A 22233-nucleotide genomic window follows, 5' to 3' on the forward strand; every position below is an offset into this window, starting at 1 on the left:
ACTGAATGTTGCTGCGTTTGGAGCGTCGAAACTGAACGTAGCAGAAGCTCACGTCCATGGCTGGAGCTCGACGGGGCAACAAGAGTTTGGTTGTTCATGGATTGGGTGGTGCGATGACGATGGCGGATCTGTTGGTCGCCATTTATGAGCTCCATTGACGAGCTCCGATGACGAAGATGAGGCAGCAGTCATGGCTGCTTGGAGATGTGTGTGCGTGGTGTGTGCTATGTGTGTTGGAGGTGTGAGGGACGGGAGGAAGGGAACCAGCCATGGCTGACATGGGAGGGGAGCTTGGGGTGTTTTTGGAGGAGAAGAAGATGAGGAAGGGGGGAGGGATGGTTAGTGTTAGGTTTAGGGTTTTTTCTTTTTTTGTTTTGTTTTGTGAAGTGTAAGGTAGGAAGATAGGGGTGTTGGGTATTTGGGTTAATGGGGCGGACCGGGTCAACCCGGGTTGAAATGGACCGGGTCATGGGGAAGGTTGGGTATTTTGTTTTGGGCCTGTGGTTTGAATTTGAAGAAGAGGCCCAATTCCGATTTTCTTTATATTTTTGCTCTCTTTTCTCCTTTTATTTTTCTAAAACTAAATTCTAAAAATCCTTAAATTAACATATAGAACTAAATTAATTTATAAAAGTGCAAATTAACTCCCAATAATAATTAACACACAATTAAGTAAAAATTAAGCATAAAATTGTACAATTGGACATTAAATGCTAAAAATGCGAAAGATGCCTATTTTTGTAATTTTCATTTTTGTAAAACAAACTTAATTGCAAACAATTGTAAACTTAAATCCTAAACGCAAATGCGACGTATTTTTTATATTTTTTTATTAATTTATAAAATAAACATGCACAGACAAATGCAAATAATACAAGAAAAATAACACAAAAAATCTCAAAATTGCACACCAAGGAAAATAGTTTTATTTTGAATTTTTTGGGAGTAATTCTTTCATAGGGAAAAAATCACGTGCTTACAGCTGCCCCTCTTTGCCCGAAGACACGAAGGGTTTTCGTGCAAAGATAAAGTGAGCGATTTTTGCCCATCTGAGTACTCTGTGTGAAGCATTTTTTTTGAAAACAATTTAACCGAACCTTTGCTTCAAAGGTTTCCTACATATCCCTGGCTAAAAGGGAATCAGGTTAATGTAGTTCGGGAAGTTTTGGTAGCTGGGACTACCGTGGGACTGCAATATTGCTGTTGTTGCATGCTACTTTTACTGTTTGCTGACCTCCTTATTATACCATGCTTAAAAGAAAAATCAAGAAGTTAGGCTAGACTACAGATTACAAGATCCCATCTATCTTCCATTTGTTCTTGATGCCTTGCTTTCTTGTCGGCTCGCATCCATTCCGGTGCTTCTTTCTTCCGAAAACTGACGGAGATGACATCGACCTCTTGCTTTCCTGAATCACCAGTTTGCATAATTTTGTTCGGTCCGCTGGGGATATGGATTCCTTCATTAAGCTTTGTTATGCTGGGCATAATTTAATGTTCGCAGGCTGCTTCTTTCAAGACGCGTCTTTTCTTCCTTTTGACTCATGCGCTTGAATTTGTGTTGGGACCTCTTGTTGCAACCTTCTGCTTTCCAGTGCTGGGGATTTTTATTGTTTCCCGCTGGGGATTCCTGTTGGATTCTTCTACTTTACTGACTTGCAATGTATTCCTCTATTATATGGGTGGGCTCCCAACTTCAACCAACAACTTTGAAAATAAATTCGCCATTCCTCTCTTCAGGCGGGCTCCTGACTTCATCAACAACTTTGAAAAATAAAACGCCTTTCCTTTCTTCAGGCGGGCTCCTGACCTCAACAACAACTTTGAAAATAAAATGTCATTCCTTTCTTTAGGCTGGCGAGATTTCAACAACTTTTAAAAATAAAACGCATTTCCTCTCTTCAGGCGGGCTCCTGACTTCAACAACAACTTTGAAAATAAAATGTCATTCCTTTATTTTGGCTAGCGAGATTTTAACAACTTTTAAAAATAAAATGCCTTTCCTTTCTTCAGGCGGGCTCCTGACTTCAACAACAACTTTGAAAATAAAATTTCATTCCTTTCTTTAGGCTGGCGAGATTTCAACAACTTTTAAAAATAAAACGCCTTTCCTTTCTTCAGGCGGGCTCCTGACCTCAACAACAATTTTGAAAATAAAATGTCATTCCTTTCTTTAGGCTCGCGAGATTTTAACAACTTTTTAAAAATAAAATGCCTTTCCTCTCTTCAGGTGGGCTCCTGACTTCAACAACAACTTTGAAAATAAAATGTCATTCCTTTCTTTAGGCTGGCGAGATTTCAACAACTTTTAAAAATAAAACGCCTTTCCTTTCTTCAGGCGGGCTCCTGACTTCAACAACAACTTTGAAAATAAAATGTCATTCCTTTCTTTAGGCTGGCGAGATTTCAACAACTTTTAAAAATAAAACGCCTTTCCTTTCTTCAGGCGGGCTCCTGACCTCAACAACAACTTTGAAAATAAAATGCCATTCCTTTCTTTAGGCTGGCGAGATTTCAACAACTTTTAAAAATAAAACGCCTTTCCTTTCTTCAGGCGGGCTCCTGAATTCAACAACTTTCTTAAATATTAACACCTCCATTCTCCAGGCGGGCTCCTGACTTTAACAATTTCTTAAATTTTAACACCTCCATTCTCCAGGCGGGCTCCTGACTTCAACTCTAATACTTTTAAAAATAAATCAAGCTCCTTTCGAGCTTTGGAGAAAGATTCATCGGACTAAGATTTGATATCTCAGGAGAAAATTTCATCAGACTAGGACTTTTATCCTAGGAGGAAAATGTAAAGATCAAAGGTTTGAGAAACTTACCTTTGTAATTCCTTCTTTTCTTTTCTTTTTCCCTTGCGCTGCTTTGTTCCTGTTTCAACTCTCAAGCAAAGAAAAATTTTATCAGTTTTTTTTTAAATGGTGGCCGATTTGTGGCCTTGCTGGGGGATGGTTATCTCCTTTAAAAGCTCGTGTTGTCTTTCCCCGAGATTGCTGGGGATAACACGGCTGGGGAATTATTTACTTACCTGTTGGAGAATAATATTATTGGGGAGTCTCCTTTCTTCCCCTTTTCTCCAAAACTACCTCCTTCAAAACTTTTCTCTCTCAACATTGCTGGGGATAAAATGTTATCAGCCGGGGATAACACTGCTGGGAGATTTTGATTCCTTCAAAACTAGTGCTTCACTTTTCTGAAGGCTGCTGGGAATGATACTGGCCTTTTGCTTTTCCGAACACAAGTTTCATCCTTTTGTTCTGTCCGCTGGGGAACAATCCGGATAAGGTGTTAGGCATTCCCGAGTTCCGTGGTTCTACCACGGTCGCTCAACTGTTATATTCGGCTTGATTATCTGATATAATACATATTATAAACTTATGTGCAAATTTTATCCTTTAGCCGCTCTTATTATTTTTTTTTATTGTTATTATTTTACGGAGAAGTGCAACATTATGAAAACGTATTCCAAACCACGTCGCAATCAATGCACCCGTGGTTATCGACACATTTCGACTCCGTTGAGATTTGGATTTGGGTTACATAAATGCACACCCATATTTAAGAAAATAATTTGTTAAAGACGCGCCTAGAGCGACTAGCGTATTGTTGTTTTGGGAAAGGCCGTAAAATTTCACTAGATGGCCAACTCCGATGTTCTAAATAATTAATGCATACATTTGTGAGGGCCCCGCAATCTACATATTTTACTAGGCGAGGCTCGTCTCATTTATTTTAAATGGACAAATCTTAAAGCGACTACATTTTTCTATTAAAATTAGTCTCTAAAATAAAGAAAGAAAATCCTAATTATTTATGAGTTTTTTTTATTTATTTATTTAAGAAAGCATGACATACTAATTACTAGATTAATACAAATATTGATGAAAAGGAATTTTACTCAAAAATTCGAAATTATAAATAAAATAAAAATTCGACAACTAATATTCAAAAGAATCAAATATAGCTAGATTAAAACTCGCATTGTTATAAAAAAATATTGAGATTAATTATTCACAACCATTTGAAACTAGATTTAACCATAATTACTAATGCTTTATTAAAAAGTTTATTAAACTTAAACGTTCTTCTAATCTTGTTTGAACTCAAATCGTGTCTTAATGCCTAATTCACGAAATTCAGTTTAAATTCATACCTTAGCTAAATTTAGCTACTTGTTCACGATTAACCTACTGTTGATAATCTTAAAACCTTCATAACTAGTGAATTAACCCGTTTTGCCAAACTGATTCATTAAAGACTAACTTATGTTATTTTCTCTTATTCCAATTATTATTCAGTAATACATGAAATAGCCTAAATACAATCAATAAAAGGAACAAATAAAAGCGAAATTAAAACTTCAAAATTCAATTCTTCATATGTATTCATGCTTCCACATTATTAGCTTGCAATAGCTAGTATTACAGTCGTGTACCTGATATTGGAAGCAAAAGAAAAGGGAGATTAGCAGAAATTCAGTAGCATACAACAACAGCAACACCCAACAACCAGCAATGAGAAACTAGTGATGGATTTTAAAACTCAAGATAAAAAATCCAGAAACACCAACAACAATCAACGGACATAAGCCAAGGGAATCTTTTCAGATTTGAAAGACTAATTAATGTTCAACCCTTAATTTTTGAATCCGTATATCAGAATATTTAAATTGTATATCAGGTGTATACTATTCTTCTTTTGAATTTCCAGAATGTTTTTCTTTTTATTTTCTGAAGTCTTAATATTTTCGGAATTTTTTCTCTCTCTTTAATATCCAACTCTTTTTTTTTCTATCTCTCCTTCTTCTCCTAAAATCTGATCAAGTCCCTCCTCTTTATTACCATCTTTCAGTATTTTTTAAACATAAAATCAACTATATTCCCACTCATCCCCCTTTTAATCCCACTACCTAATGTTTTGTCCCCCACTACATTAAACAAATACCTCATTATATCTTGTCCCTCATGCTTATATTAAATAATTGTATTATTCCCCACTATTATATCTTGTCCCCCCATTATTAATTATTTTTATCCTAATTGACAGAGCACTCAAAATAAATAATTGTTCAGAATTTTAATTCAAAAAATACTCCTCTGACCTTACTGAAAATTACCATTTTGACCCTGAAAATATTATAATTTACCAATCTACCCCGTCAGCTATAACAAGTTCAACTAATCAATTCTAACCAAAATATAGCAGCTATAACCAATTCCTAATCAGATTTTATGAACAAACTCAAACTATATGATGAACAACAAAGAAACAACTTGAATTATTTTGACTGAACAATATTTTTACACAACAAACCTATTTTCAGATTCACCAACAATAACAAACAAATATATTCAAAGCATGAACTCAAATTCAAATTAAACTTTAAACAAAATAAATAAACAGATTGAAACTCTAAACTCAAATAATCAATTGATCTTCAAATTAAATTCAACAAAATTACAACAAAGATACATGATTCAAACTAAATCAAAAAATTAAAAACCAAAACATAAACTCACATTAAATCACTGAATTAAACAAATTTCAAACAAAATGAACACGAATTAAATTTATATTAAACAACAAAGAACGGATTCAAGTGATTTAAACTAACACTCTTCTATATTAAAACTAAATCCTCTTAAAATTAATAAAAACAAACTGAAAAATAATTAATTGAATCTTCAACTTAAATCTAACAACATTATAATTAAACTAACAATTTCTATCTAAAAATAAATAAGAAAAATGAAACAAACTGAAGAAATAATCAAAGTGAAAATAACGAACAAGAAAAGAATCAAACTTATACTAATTTCAAATCTGAAAATATCAAACAAAAATACGGAAGAAATAAAACTTAGAACAACTGACCGTAAATGACCAACGACGAACTCGAACGAACTTAAACGAAACCAACGAAACCTTGACATAAACGGACTTGAAGACGACGAAGAAATAGCTGCGACAGCAGCCATGGTGAAAGAAAAGAAGATGAAGAAGCAGCAGCCGCGACAGCAACCAAGCGGACAGTGAAGAACGCAGCAGCAACGATCTTGAAGAAGAAGCAACCAACGTGATCTTGGAGAAGAAGAAGCACGGGCAGCAGCAACGGACAGAGAAGAACGCAGTAGCAACAATGACGAATGGAGAAGAAGAAGCAAGAACGATCAGCCATGGCCTAGGTTTGAGCTCGCCAGGGAGAAACGAAGACGCAACGAACGTGACGGACTGAATGTTGCTGCGTTTAGAGCGTCGAAACTGAACGTAGCAGCGGCTCACGTCCATGGCTGGAGCTCGACGGGGCAGTAGGAGTTTGGTTGTTCATGGCTTGGGTGGTGCGATGACAATGGCGGATCTGCTGGTCGCCATTGATGAGCTCCATTGACGAGCTCCGATGACGAAGATGAGGCAGCAGTCATGACTGCTTGGAGATGTGTGTGCGTGGTGTGTGCTATGTGTGTTGGAGGTGTGAGGGACGGGGGGAAGGGCAGCAACCATGGCTGCCATGGGAGAGGAGCTTGGGGTGTTTTTGGAGAAGAAGAAGATGAGGAAGGGGGGGGGGATGGTTAGTGTTAGGTTTAGGGTTTTTTCTTTTTTTGTTTTGTTTTGTGAAGTGTAAGGTAGGAATATAGGGGTGTTGGGTATTTGGGTTAATGGGGCGGACCGGGTCGACCCAGGTTGAAATGGACCGGGTCATGGGGAAGGTTGGGTATTTTGTTTTGGGCCTGTGGTTTGAATTTGAAGAAGAGGCCCAATTCCGATTTTCTTTATATTTTTGCTCTCTTTTCTCCTTTTATTTTTCTAAAACTAAATTCTAAAAATACTTAAATTAACATATAGAACTAAATTTATTTATAAAAGCGCAAATTAACTCCCAATAACAATTAACACACAATTAAGTAATAATTAAGCATAAAATTGTACAATTGGACATTAAATGCTAAAAATGCGAAAGATGCCTATTTTTGTAATTTTCATTTTTGTAAAACAAACTTAATTGCTAACAATTGTAAACTTAAATACTAAACGCAAATGCGACGTATTTTTTATATTTTTTTATTAATTTATAAAATGAACATGCGCAGACAAATGCAAATAATACAAGAAAAATAACACAAAAATTCTCAAAATTGCACACCAAGGAAAATAGTTTTATTTTGATTTTTTTGGGAGTAATTCTTTCATAGGGAAAAAATCACGTGCTTACATCCATTGCTGATCAACACTCTGGGAGTTCCAAAGCGTGTGAAGATATGCTTCTTGACAAAGCTTACCACCACCTTTGCATCATTAGAGGGAAGAGCAATGGCCTCCACCCACTTAGACACATAATCAACTGCCACCAAGATATATCTATGACCGTTCGAGTATGGAAAAGGTCCCATGAAGTAAATTCCCCAAACATCGAAAAGCTCCACTACCAGGATGTTTTGCAGCGGCATCTCATGCTTCTTAGTGATCGTCCCGATTTTTTGGCACATGTCACACATTTTAACAAAGGCGTGTGCATCCCTAAACAATTTTGGAAAGTAAAAACCTGATTGTAGCACTTTCTGAGCTGTCTGGTCTCTACCATGATGACCTCCGTATGGTGAGGCGTGACAACTATGAAGTATGGCGCTCATCTCCTCCTCAGGGACATATCTCCACACCAACTGATCTGCACAGAGCTTGTATAAGAATGGCTCATCCCACATGTAGAGCCTCACATCATGTATGAACCTTATTCTATTGTCTGGTGTCAATTCTGGTGGTGTCACCCCACTTGCAATGAAGTTCACATAATCCACATACCACTGGGCTGTGCTTGAGGTGATTGCCAACAACTGCTCATCAGGGAATGTTTCTTTGATTGCACCCCCTTCAGCCACATGGTTCCAATTTTCTAATCTGGACAAGTGATGAGCCACTTGATTCTCTATTCCTTTCGGATCTCTAAATCAAACTCTTGCAGTAGTAGGACCCATTGAATCAGTCTCGGCTTGGCGTCCCTTTTCTCAAACAAGTACCTGATGGCTGAATGATCTATGTAGACGATGACTTTGGTCCCTACAAGATATGACCTAAACTTGTCAAACGCCCACACTACTGCAAGCAACTCTTTTTCAGTGACGGTGTAGTTCATCTGAGCTGGATTCAGAGTTTTGCTCGCATAGTAGATGGAGTGGAAGATCTTGTTTCTCCTCTATCCCAAGACAGCCCCAACAGCCAAGTCTCTAGCATCGCACATTGTCACACCTCTTTTTTCGCCCGCGCCGCCTCAAAAGGGCGCGGAAGGGAGTTTTATCCAATTAAAGGACAATCGAAACGGGATTTATTTATTTATTCAGAGTCGCCACTTGAGAGATTTAAGGTGTCCCAAGTCACCAATTTAATCCCGAATCGAGGAAAATATTCGACTTTCCAAATGAAGTCTGCGAACCAGAAATTCTAAGTAAGGAATTCTGTTGACCCGAGGGAAGGTGTTAGGCACCCCTGAATCCCGTGGTTCTAGCACGGTCGCTTAAACTATTGTAATGGCTAAAATATCTGATTTTAATACATGTTCAAAAAGTATAGTGCAATTTTAACTTTTAACCGCTTTATTGTTATTATTATTTTTTATAGAGAATTGCAACATCGTGAAAATATATCTCGAACCGCGTCACATCAATGTACCCATGGTTATAAACATATTTCGACTCTGTTGAGATTTGGATTTGGGTCACATAAATGTGCACCCGAATTTAAGAAAATAAATTGTTAAAGGCGCGCCTAAAGCGACTAGCGTATCATTATTTTTTGGGTAAGGTCGTGAAATTTGCTAAACGACCGATCCCGAAGTTTATACAATTATTAACCTTTTATTGAGGGCCCCGCAGCTTATACATTTTATTGGGTGAGGCTCATCTTATTTATTTTAACCGGATAATCCTAAAGTGCCTACATTTTTCTATTAAATTTGTCTCTACAAAATGATAAAGAAAAAGGTCCTAATTTATTTACATGCTTACGAGTTATTATAGTTTGGTTTCGGATATGATTCATAAAATCTGAAAATGATCCAAGCAAAGCAGTCCGTTGCCAATACGGGCCCAGGCTCAACGTATATTGCATAAACTAGACTTGGGCCATCTTATTCACATGTTACTACCTAGTTACATTATACTAGGCATGTTCACAGTTTGTCAAATTAAAAAAAAAACTTAGCAATTTAATTTTAATTCTAAATCATTTACATGCTGAAATTAACCAATAGTATTTAATTAAACAATGTTCCTATCAGTTTCCGAAACAGGCCATTTGTTCAATGAGATGACTATTGAATGTTTGATAATAATCTAAATGGCCTAACATGCTTTTGATATACGCTATTTAACAAATAATACGGAAGTAACAGAACAAGAGTTACTATATCATCAATCCTTTTAACTAACATACATGGGTAGTTTTCTTACTAAACTATTGCAAAAGGCATGTCCAGTTATACATAAATAAACACTTATATGATTCTAATAAAAAAAATATTCAAATACGTATACAAATAAATAGACAACTATAATGAATTTAAAACTTCAACTCTTCACTTCTTTGTATTCATGCTTCAAGTTTTAACCTACAAGAACCAGTGTATCAATTTGTGTACCTGGTATTTGGAAAACAAAGAGAAGAAGAGGAGGATCAGTACAGAAAGCAGCAGTAGCATACACAGCAACACAACAGTACAACAACAACCAGTAAATCCAGGAAATACTAAAACTGAAAACCAGCAGTACCAAAATGAAACACAGACAGATGCAAGGAAACAATCTTCTGATTTGTTAAACCCTCAAGAAAAGCAGCCTGAAACTCTTAAAAGTTCAGCCTTAACACTCTAACTCTTAGTGTGAAAGTTCTGATTTTTACTTTCTAAATTTTTCCCTCTCTTTTCCAGTATTTTATTTTCCAGATTTTTCTCTCTTTCAGTCTGCCTTTTAAAAATCAGTCCCCCTTCTGTCCAGACCTTCCCCTCTCTTTATACAAGTCTGTCTCCTTTTCCTAAGTGCTGCCCGACCCCTCTCTTCTTTGAAAAATTAGAATTTTTCCACTATCTGCCACTAAGACTGCCTTTTCCACTTAAACAACCCCCCATTACCTTTTGTTCCACATTAATGTATTAGTTAATACCCCCATTAACAAAGCACTAATATTAAAATATAAACTTAACTGTTTCAATCCCAAATTGCCCCTGAAAACCCTTAATATTACTGCCCTCCTAACACAAACACTACTGCATTACAGCTTTTTAAATCTGAAATCTGTTTTCACCTTTAACAAAGATTTGAAAATTAAAACTGACTTTCAACTGTAACCAAACTTATTTCTGATTACTGAAGGATTAAGGTTAGAAATTAATTGGAACAAATGAACTTGGAATTAAATCAATCTAGACTTAATCACAACATAGAACTTAACAAAATCCTTAAAACTGAAACTGAACAATAAAAATCAGAATCAATATGAATGCAGTATCATTGTCAGCCTATTGACAATTCTCTAAAACTGAGTATCCGCAGATCAACATACACAACAACTGTTTGACGAACTTACTGGTCTATAAACAAGGACGAATTACTAGACGAAACTAATTAACTGACTGCTTACCACAACTGATACTAAATAATCAGACCCAGACAATTAGGCAATTCACAGGCAATTTCAGGGGTATTGACAGAAACATAGATTAACTGGACACTAATTAATTGACGCAACTCATTAATCGATTACACATAACAATTATATCGAACCTAAACAAATGATAACAATCAATCAAAAATAAATAAACAGACTGTTTCAATCAGCATTAACAGGAATATGGATTTATAATAAAACAACTAATCGACGAACTTAATCGAATCGATTACACACATTATAACTCATAGCAATCAAATAGAAGAAATACTAGAATTTGACCAAATAAACGGGTCTAGTGGAGATGAGACAGAATTTAGTAAAAGAAAAATAGGAGAATTATATAGATTACTACAACATGTAAGATGTGCATAGAATACAATAGAAAGGCAGGAAAAATACCTCTAAATCTTCACCCCAAAATATGTCCTAATCTTGAACCGGTTTTGACCTTTTTTGAGGTCGAACGGACCTTAATCGAATGTTCTGACTGAGAACATTCGACTAAGGTCAGTCGAGACCTCAAGTTTTCCCCCCAATCTAGACGAACTCCGACTTCTTGGCATCTAGGGTTCTTCTTTGTTCGATTTGGGATTCGTGCAGTTCTCATGAGATTCGAACGGGATTAATGGTGGTTTAAGCTTGAGGGAGGTCAGGTGGGTGGTTGGTGTGATTTTGGGACTCATTAGGTGATTTAGGGTTTTGGCTCGAATCTTCGATTGAAGATTCGAGAACACTGGGGATGATTCGAAGTTAAGTGACCAGGGATTCGTGTTCAGGGTGGTGTGGAGGTTCAGTGGTGTGAATTTCACGGCCATCGGAGCCGGCGCCGTCGGGTTTACGGCGAGGGAACGAGGTGGCAGCTATTAGGGTTCCTCGTCTCTGAAAGAGATGAGGTTTGATGAGAAAATGAGAGAAGGGGGTAATGGCTATGTGGGGGCGGGTAGTGATTTTAGGTTTATATAGTGGAGTGGCTGAGGAATCCTGGCCGTTGGATCAATCATGATCAACGGTCTGGATCATTTCAACAGGAGAAAACGCCGTCGTTTGGTCTAACAGGGGTTCCGATTTGACCGGGTAATGGGTCGGGTACAGGGGACGGGTATGAAAGATGTGATCTTGGCCGTTGATCCATTTGAGATCAACGGCCCCGCTCAACTGTGACAAAAACGGTGCCGTTCGGGCACCTCTGAGGAGACGGACCGATTTACGCCTTAGGCCAGCTCGTTTGGGCCTGCTTTCATTTTAATGTTTTGGCCCAAACCGAGTTTTCTTAATTTTTTCCCAACTCTCTTTCTTTTTCTACTTTTAATTAACAATCAATAAAATTCTAAAAATAATTTGTAAAACCAAAATTAGCCTACAAAAATGTTAATTAAACCTTATCAACAATTAACGCACAAGATCAAACATTTTAAAAAAAAAATTACACAACGACACACATAAATGACAAAATGCAACAAATACTTATTTTTGTGATTTTCTTTCTTTTAAAATAAAACATGGTTTAATGAATTCCAAGATGCACAATTAAATCTTGAATGTGCATGCAACATGTGTTTTTGTATTTTTTAATTAATCACAACAAGGGTAAAAATTTACGGACAAAATAATTACCAAAATGTCACGCAAATTCTCAAAATTGTACACAAAGAAAAATTATTTTATTTTGGATTTTTGGAAGTGATTCTCATATAGGGCAAAAATTACGTGCTCACAGCTGCCCCTCTTTGTCCGAAAACACGAAGGTTTTTCGTGCAAAGATAAAGTGAGCGGATACGAGCGATTTTTTGCCCGTTCGAGTACTCCGTGTGAAGTATTTTTGAAAGATTTGACCGAACCTTTGCTTCAGAGGTTTCCTACATATCCTGGGCTGAACAGGAATCAGGTCAATGTAGTTCGGAAAGTTTTGGTAACTGGGACTACCATGGGACTGCTTTTTGCTGTTACTGTTGTTGCTACTGCTTACCGATCTCCTTATTACACCATGCCAAAAGAAAATAAGAAGCTAGACTAAGCTGGGAATTACAAAATCTTATCTATCTTCCATTTGCTCTGGTTGCCTTGCTTTCTTGTCAGCTTGCATTTCCTCTGGTGCTTTTCTTTCGAATCCTATCCGGGGGAAGACACTGGCCTTTTGCCTTTCTGAGCATAAGTTTTATTATTCCGTTCTGTCTGCCGGGGACACTGCTTCCTACATTAAAGCTTGTTATGTTGGGGATCTTTGTTGTACTCCCCCTCATTACTGACTTCTGTTTGATCTTGAAATGTACTCCTCTGTTCTACAGGCGGGCTCCTGACTTCCTCAACTTCCTCAAAATTTTAACACCTCCATTCTCCAGGTGAGCTCCTGACTTCTTCAACTTAAATATAACGACCTCCATTCTACAGGCGGGCTCCTGACTTCAATAACTTCTTAAAATAAATCAGCCTCCATTCTCCAGGCGGGCTCCTGACTTTAACAACTTTCAAAATAATTCAACCTTCATTCTCCAGGCGGGCTCCTGACTTCCTCAACTTATATATAACGACCTCCGTTCTACAGGCGGGCTCCTGACCTCAACAACTTCTTAAATTTTAACACCTTCATTCTCCAGGCGGGCTCCTGACTTCTTCAACTTAAAAATATAACGACCTCCATTCTACAGGCGGGCTCCTGACATCAACAACTTCTTAAATTTTAACACCTCCATTCTCCAGGCGGGCTCCTGACTTCTTCAACTTAAAAATATAACGACCTCCATTCTACAGGCGGGCTCCTGACTTCAATAACTTCTTAAAGTAAATCAGCCTCCATTCTCCAAGCGGGCTCCTGACTTTAACAACTTTCAAAATAATTCAGCCTTCATTCTCCAGGCGGGCTCCTGACTTCCTTAACTTATATATAACGACCTCCGTTCTACAGGCGGGCTCCTAACTTCAACAACTTCTTAAATTTCAACACCTCCATTCTCCAGGCGGGCTCCTGACTTCTTCAACTTTCAGATTTTAACACCTCCATTCTCCAGGCGGGCTCCTGACTTCTTCAACTTAAAAATATAATGACCTCCATTTTACAGGCGGGCTCCTAACTTCAACAACTTTGAAAATAATTCAGCCTCCATTCTCCAGGCGGGCTCCTGACTTCAACAACTGCTTCCTTCAAAACTGGTATTTTATTCCTCTGAAAATTGTTGGGGATTACACCGATATTTTATTTCACCAATATGTCATTTTCCTTCTTCAAAGACTATTTCCTTTAAAGCTGGTGCTTTCGCTTCCCTGAAACCTGCCTGGAATAACACTGTTGGGGAATTATCTTCCTCCTTTTAACAATGGTGGGGATGATATTGATTCAAAGGCCATTGCTTTTACAACTTTGGGTTATCTTGCTTCTTCCAAGATTGCTTTTTTTTTAAAACTTGTATCTCCCTTCTTGTATACTGCTGGGGATTTTATTTTCTTCAAAACTTGTGTTATCTTCTCTCTTTCCCAAATGGCTATCTGATTTTAAGAAAATTTTCGTAATGAGAGAAAATTTTCTGCCCCAGTTTAATAATCCTCTTTGTGACCCTGTCTTCCTATGGTCAATAATATTTCCTTTCACTGCTTTAAATCAAAGAAAAATTTGTTAGTTTAAAACGTGGTGAGGGATCGTGCCACTTCTGCTGGAGATGGTCTTTCCCTTTTTCTCTTCCCTGCTTTGCTACAAAACTTGCTGGGGATGATATTCCTGCTGGGGATGGTTTTTTCTTTTCTCTTCCTTCCCCGCTCTGTGTTGTCCGACTATTGTGGAACCTGGTCTAGAATTTGTCGGAGTTGTTCCTGTATCTCGCAAATCTGCTGGGGATCCTCTTGGAATTTGATCCATAACTTCCTTTGCAAATTTGGGCCTCTTAGGATCTAGACCCATTCATCATTTGGTCTTGCAACAAACTTCTTTTCGCTTTGTCGCCTTATCTTTGGCTTGTCCTTTCCGCATTTTGCCTTGCACCATTTTGGCAACTGGTAGTAAGCTCTGAAAATCTTTTTCAAAAATAAACTGTTGGAGAAATAAAATCTTTTAAACCAAGAAATGAAAGAGTGATAATTTTAAAGATAGAAAAAGAAGTCTTTCTGAACAAACGCTGGGGAAAAAGAAAAGAAAAGAACTTATCTGAATGATATAACCAATCCCAACGATCATGTCGTGCATTCCGGATTGATCAACCCAGTCTATTTGTATCAATCAATCTTTCGGATGGCCTCATCTCGCTGGGGATAAATAAATACTCAACTTTTGCCAAATGTGGACCTTTTCCGCCAATCTCGCCTTGTCGCCTCATAGTGCCCTTCGAGGGGTTTTCACTAATAAGACTCTCTCATTTCTCTCAACTCTCGTCGCCTCATGGTGCCTGTGAAGGTTTTCACCGATAAGACTCTCTCATTTTATTTTATTTTTTAGCTGGGGATTGGAGCGTTGTCGATATGACGCTCTTTGTTGGGGATTCTTTCGGCTATCAAATCATTTCCAGTTTATGATCCTCTTCTCTGCTGGGGATCAGAGTATTGTCCCTGACTTCCACGTGCATGAACTTGACACTTCTCGGATACTGATCGGGAGGTCTTTTTAGGATATCAATATGGTTTTTTGTGTATGGCTAAAAAGAAAAGGAGTATCAACAGTTTAAAATAATTTGGAGGGGAGAAACAGTACAACTCTTGGAATCAAACTTTATTTTCACAACTTCTGCCCCAGTTCTTCTTGCTTGGGAATTTTTATTTTTTGGTTACACTATGACCGAGCCGTGAGGCGCCTACGTATCCTTCTTTGAGGAATCAGGCCAAACGTAGTTCCCAATTCCTTTGTTTTTCTTATGATTTTTCCTTTGTCTTTATTATTGTTTTTCTCTTTTTTTTTCTTTTTTTTAATTACTAACTCCAAAAGAGGGATATGAAAGAATAAATAAGGCTCAAAAGGGTAAGCAAAGGTTAAAGTGTTTGGATAGAAGAAAGAATTGTCTCCGTCATTTCATTCTCCGATAAATGCCAACCACAAACAAATGATAATTACAACCAAAAGAGATCATACATAATATCTCTTAACTGCGTCGGAATTGATAGCCATGTCGACGCGTTTCCCTTCGATATCTGTTAAACATAAAGCACCATTGGACAACACTCTGGTTACAATGAATGGTCCTTGCCAATTTGGGGCGAACTTGCCCTTTGCTTCTGCTTGGTGTGGCAGGATTCGTTTCAATACTTGTTACCCCGCTTCAAATTTTCTGGGGCACACCCTCTTGTTGTAGGCTCTTGTCATTCTCCTTTGATATAACTGTCCATGACACACAGCTGCCAATCTCTTTTCATCAATCAAGCTCAACTGTTCCAAACGGGTTTTGACCCATTCATCATCATCAATCTCAGCCTCGGCGACAATCCGAAGGGATGAAATTTCAATTTTCGCCGGTATTAATGCTTCAGTTCCATATACCAACAAATAAGGGGTTGCACCTACTGAAGTCCGGACGGTAGTGCGATAACCCAACAATGCAAATGGTAATTTTTCATGCCATTGCCTGGATCCTTCTACCATCTTCCTCAGTATCTTCTTGATGTTCTTGTTGGCTGCTTCAACAGCTCCATTCGCCTTGGGACGATATGGTGTGGAGTTACGGTGTGTAATCTTAAACTGTTCACATACTTCTCTCATCAAATTGCTGTTAAGATTAGCACCATTGTCCGTGATTATCACTTTCGGGATCCCAAATCTACAGATGATATGGGAATGGACAAAATCCACCACTGCCTTCTTGGTTACTGACTTGAAAGTTTTGGCTTCAACCCACTTAGTGAAATAATCAATGGTTACCAAAATGAACCTGTGACCGTTCGAAGCCGCCGGCTCAATAGGCCCAATGACATCCATGCCCCATGCCACAAATGGCCATGGTGCTGACATTGTGTGCAATTCTGTTGGTGGAGAATGAATCAGATCTCCGTGTATCTGACACTGATGGCATTTTCGTACTAAACTGATAGAATCATGCTCCATAGTGAGCCAATAATATTCTGCTCGAAGAATCTTCTTCGCTAATACATATCCGCTCATATGTGGCCCACAAACTCCAGCATATACCTCTGTCATAACTGTCGTGGCTTGACTGGCATCTATACATCTCAACAATCCTAAATCTGGTGTTCTTTTGTACAACACTCCTCCACTGAGGAAGAAACCATTTGACAATCGCCGAATGGCTCTTTTTTAATCTCTGGTGGCCTGCTCCGGGTATATCCCCATCCTGAGGTACTCTTTGACGTCATAAAACCATGGCTCGCCATCCACTTCTTTCTCTATCATGTTGCAATAGGCATGCTGATTGCGAACCTGGATGTACAACGGGTCAACATGAATTTTGTCTGGGTGGTGCAACATTGATGCTAAAGTAGCCAATGCATCGGCAACCTCATTGTGAACTCTTGGGATGTGTCTGAACTCCACTGATCGAAATCGCTTGCTCAGATCGTGCAAACATTGTCGATATGGTATGAGCTTCAAATCCCGTGTTTCCCATTCACCCTGAATCTGATGCACCAGGAGGTCCGAGTCTCCCAAGACCAAGACGTCCTAGACATCCATGTCTGCAGCTAAGCGCAAACCCAAAATGCATGCCTCATACTCAGTCATGTTGTTGGTACAATAGAAACGCAGTTGAGCTGTAACAGGATAATGATGTCCTATTTCAGAAATAAGCACTGCTCCTATTCCAACTCCCTTCGCATTTGTGGCTCCATCAAAGAAAAGCTTCCAACCTGGTTCCTCAGGTAAGTGCAACTCATCTATATTAATTAATTCCTCGTCAGGAAAATACGTCCTCAACAGCTCGTATTCTTCATCAACAGGATTCTCAGCCAAGTGATCTGCCAACGCTTGGGCTTTCATGGCTGTCCTCGTCACATAGACGATGTCAAACTCCGTGAGTAGTATTTGCCATTTTGCTAACCTTCCTGTGGGCATAGGCTTCTGGAAAATATACTTTAACGAATCCAAGCGGGAAATGAGATAAGTAGTATATGAGGATAAATAATGCTTCAATTTCTGGGCCACCCAAGTTAGGGCGCAACATGTCTTCTCGAGTTGAGTGTACTTAACCTCATATACTGTAAACTTCTTGCTGAGATAATAGATGGCTTGCTCTTTTCTTCCTGTAATGTCGTGTTTCCCCAACACGCAACCAAACGAATTCTCCAAGACCGCTAGATAAAGAATTAATGGTCTTCCCGGCTCAGGGGAACCAATACAGGTGGATTTGATAAATATTCTTTGATTTGGTCGAATGCCTCCTGGCATTCCGCCGTCCATCCTACTGCAGCATCCTTTTTCAACAGCCAAAAATGGGTTCATAGGTTGCTGTGAGTTGAGCAATAAATCTGCTGATGTAATTCAACCTTCCCAACATACTCATTACTTCTGTTTTGTTCTTCAGCGGTGGCAACTCTTGGATAGATTTGATCTTTGACGGATCCAGTTCAATACCTCGCCGACTGACGATGAATCCCAAAAGCTTCCCAGATGGAACACCAAATGCACATTTGGCCGGGTTGAGCTTAATATCATACCTTCGAAGTCTTTGAAAGAACTTCCTTAGGTCTGCTACGTGGTCTTCCTGATGCTTGGACTTTATGATCACATCATCTACACACACCTCAATTTCTTTATGGATCATGTCATGAAACACAGTGGTCATTGCTCTCATGTACATTGCCCCAGCATTCTTCAAACCAAATGGCATTACCTGGTAGCAATAAGTTCCCCACGGCGTAATGAAGGTTGTCTTTGCCGCATCTTCCTCATCCATCAGAATCTGATGATACCCAGCATAGAAATCCACAAAAGATCCGATCTCACGTCCGGCACAATTGTCGATCAAGATATGGATGTTGGGTAAAGGAAAGTTATCTTTAGGGTTTGCTCTGTTCAAATTGCGGTAATCGACACATACCCTGATCTTTCCATCTTTTTTTGGTACCGGCACCACATTAGCCAACCAATCAGGATATCGAGTGACACGAATAACCTTTGTTTGCATCTGCTTGGTTACTTCTTCTTTAATCTTCACACTCATATCCGTTTTGAACTTCCTTAATTTTTGCTTGACGGGAGGGCATGTCGGGTCAGTGGGCAATTTATGAACCACTAAATCTGTGCTTAACCCCAGCATGTCATCATACGACCATGCAAAAACATCTTTGAACTCAATAAGTGTTTTGATCAATTCCTCCCTGATATTTGGTGCAATGTGGATGCTTATTTTAGTTTCTCTGATATCGCCGGCATCCCCTAAATTGATGGCTTCTGTGTCATTTAAGTTGGGTTTGCATTTTTCTTCAAACTGGCTTAACTCCATGTTTATCTCCTTGAATGCTTCATCCTCATCGTATTCCAATTCATTATCATAATCAACCTCTTGTATGGTTAGCTCAGAATCATTTGATCTTTTAGACTAGATTGAAGATCCGTTGTGCATGCCATGTCATTAGAACCGGTATGAAAAGAACTGTTCAGAAAAAGAAACAAAAGAAACAAAATTATAAATAATAAAAATAAAATAAGAAATGAAGAAGAAACTTTTCGTTTTATTGAATTATGGGATAACAAGGTTTCACACTTTATTGAACACAATAAAAAGAAATCTGGATTACAACCCTGGAATAATCCAGAAAACAGAAAAGGAAAATCAGATCCAACTACCAGGACTCCCTCCAAGTAGGAAGAGGAGTAGCCATCCAATTGTTGACCTTGACCTTAGGACCCATAAACTGTTGTCGCACCTCCTTTTTGCCGCGCCCGCAGGGCGCGTGGGGAGTTTTCTCCAATTGAAGGACAGTCGAAACGGGATTTGTTTATTTGTTTTAGAGTCGCCACCTGGGAATTTTAAGGCGTCCCAAGTCACCAATTATAATCCCTGAATCGAGGAGAATATGACTCTGTTTATTATTCTGCGAACCAGAAATCCTGAGTAAGGAATTCTGTTAATCCGGAAGAAGGTGTTAGGCATTTCCGGATTCCGTGGTTCTAGCACGGTCGCTTAACTGTTTTTATTATTGGCTTAATTACCTTGATTTTATTAAATACATTGATGTTACATGTTTTTACTACCGCTTATTGATGACCCTTCTTTGAATCGAATTACGCGTACGTATATTCGTGTTAAAAAAAATTGCGGACTTGTGTCACGCGTACGTGTACACAATAACTTTTTATAATATATTTATTAAGCAATCATTTTTCGAAATTGTGTTGGATCAAGAATATTTGTTTTTCTTGAATAATGAACCGTACATCTCGGGTTTTTATGAAATTGATTTAACGCCTTTTGGAAAAATCCTTTTATTAAATATTCGTTCGAAATTGCGCGTACGCATAATCCGAATTTTTGCTTTTAAAAATATAATCAGGGTACGCGAACGTATCCCTAATTGTGCAAAATATTCGTAATGATTTAGGGATTTTCCACAAATTGTTTATTATATTCATGTATTTATTTTATGTAAAAATCATGAGAAACTCCTATTTAAAGTCCTATAAATTCTTTGAAAAAAATTCGTAATCTATTAAAGATTGTTCGGATTACGATTTCCGAATATAAGTTATATTCATTCCAACTATTCAAATTCAAAGAACAGAATAAAATATGATTAATACTATTTTTAAACAAACATGACATATATATATATATATATATATATGCCAAAAAATAAATTGCATATGAAACTGAAAATAAATGATTCATAAAGGAAGGAAATATTTTCCGAGAATTTTCCTTATTTACTTAATGCAAATTCTATTTCTAATTATCGTTGATGTAAAGTGTGGCAATTTATGCTTGTACATCTCTTTTCATTCTCATATTCTCGCTTTTAATCTAATAGGCCTAATTATTTGGTCACTTTGTTTTATGAAGGTAGATAAGCATCGAATTTATAGAAAGGGAATTATTATACAAGTTAATTCAACAAAGTTACCTTACATGCAACCTAACTGTTTGGCGTAAACATTCATAACGTTTTAACATCATGACGAACTATACCAACTTACTTTACTCATATGATTATACCTGTCATCATACCATATAATAACTTATACCAATCTAAACAAAATCATATTTGTTACAATATATTCTACTAATGTAAATTCTTAATCTTTACATTTAGCTATTGATATTATGAGATGTAATCAATGGCCCATTTTTATGCCTTACTCCCTGTTTTGACAATACACATATACCTATACCAATGAGATTTCGGCATGACTAACATTATTACAAAAAAAAACTTTATATGAATTTCAAAATAAGACAATTTAACTCATAGTTATCAAATTGATTTCACTACTAGTTAACTAACATAAAGATGAAATTAAAACTAATGAACTTGGACAATTGGAAAATAGCATTTCAATTCAAGCTTCGTTGATGAGTCATGTTGAATCTCTTTCCAACTTAAAATTTAAAAGACATGTACCTGGAAATGGAGGTAGAAGAAGTAAGTTTCAGCAGTAACAAAATCAGCAGAATACCAGTTTTTCCACAAATTTGAGCAATAATAAGACCAGAAGAAACCAGATGAATAGTGACAGAAATTTGAGAAAAAATTTCAGATTTCACCGAACAATATTCACAAGCAAACAACAGACAGATTCTAGAAAAGTAACATTTTTCAGATTTTCAGTTTCTTTCCTGTTTCGGACTTCTTGCTTCTGATTTTCTGTTTCTGTTTTCTTTTCTTTCTATCTTTCTTTTCAAATTTCTGTTTCTACTTGACTTCCCTCTCTCAAATTTCCTAAAATTTCTCAATAAAGAACTCTTAAACTCTTCCTCAAATTTCCTCTTAAAGTCTGTTTTTAAACTCTCTCTAAGCTCTCCTTTCTCTGAAAAACTCTTCTTTTCCCTCTTAAAACTCCTTAAAAGCTCTCTTAAAATTCTCTAAGGTCTCCCTCCTAAGGTCTGTCCAGCTCCTGTATTTATACAGGGCTGGTTGCACCCTTTTAGTGCTAGATGGACCCTTTATCCCTTTAAAAATTAGAAAGTTTCCATTAAAACTACTTTTAATACTTTATATGATCCTATCCTGATTTTAAGCAGCCCCATTATCCCTTGTTCCCCCTTTATTACTTAAATATAGCCATTAACATTCCATTATAAGCACACTATTATTATTACATTACCCTACTGTTTCATTCCTCAACTACCCCCTGAAAACCTACTGTTATTACTTGAAAAATCAGAACCCACTGTAAAACAGATTCTACAATCTGTATAAACTTAACTATCCTTCTGATTTTACAGCTATAACCAATCCTATGATTTTGAGACAGTATATTACATTTCTAATAACTGATTGACAAGAACTGAATTTAAACAGGGGATTCTCAACTGAATACTGAATAAAACAACCTTAACATTATACAGAACATGCAGGATTATTTCAACTGAAATTCAAAACTGAATTAAAAGCAAACAAATACAGGAGCATTGTCAATATACTGACAATGCCCTGTTCAGAAAACAACATATACAACATACATTTGAATTCACTGATTCACAAACAAAC

The sequence above is a fragment of the Nicotiana sylvestris genome, chromosome 2, assembly GCF_000393655.2.
Source record: "Nicotiana sylvestris chromosome 2, ASM39365v2, whole genome shotgun sequence".
NCBI lineage: Eukaryota > Viridiplantae > Streptophyta > Magnoliopsida > Solanales > Solanaceae > Nicotiana > Nicotiana sylvestris.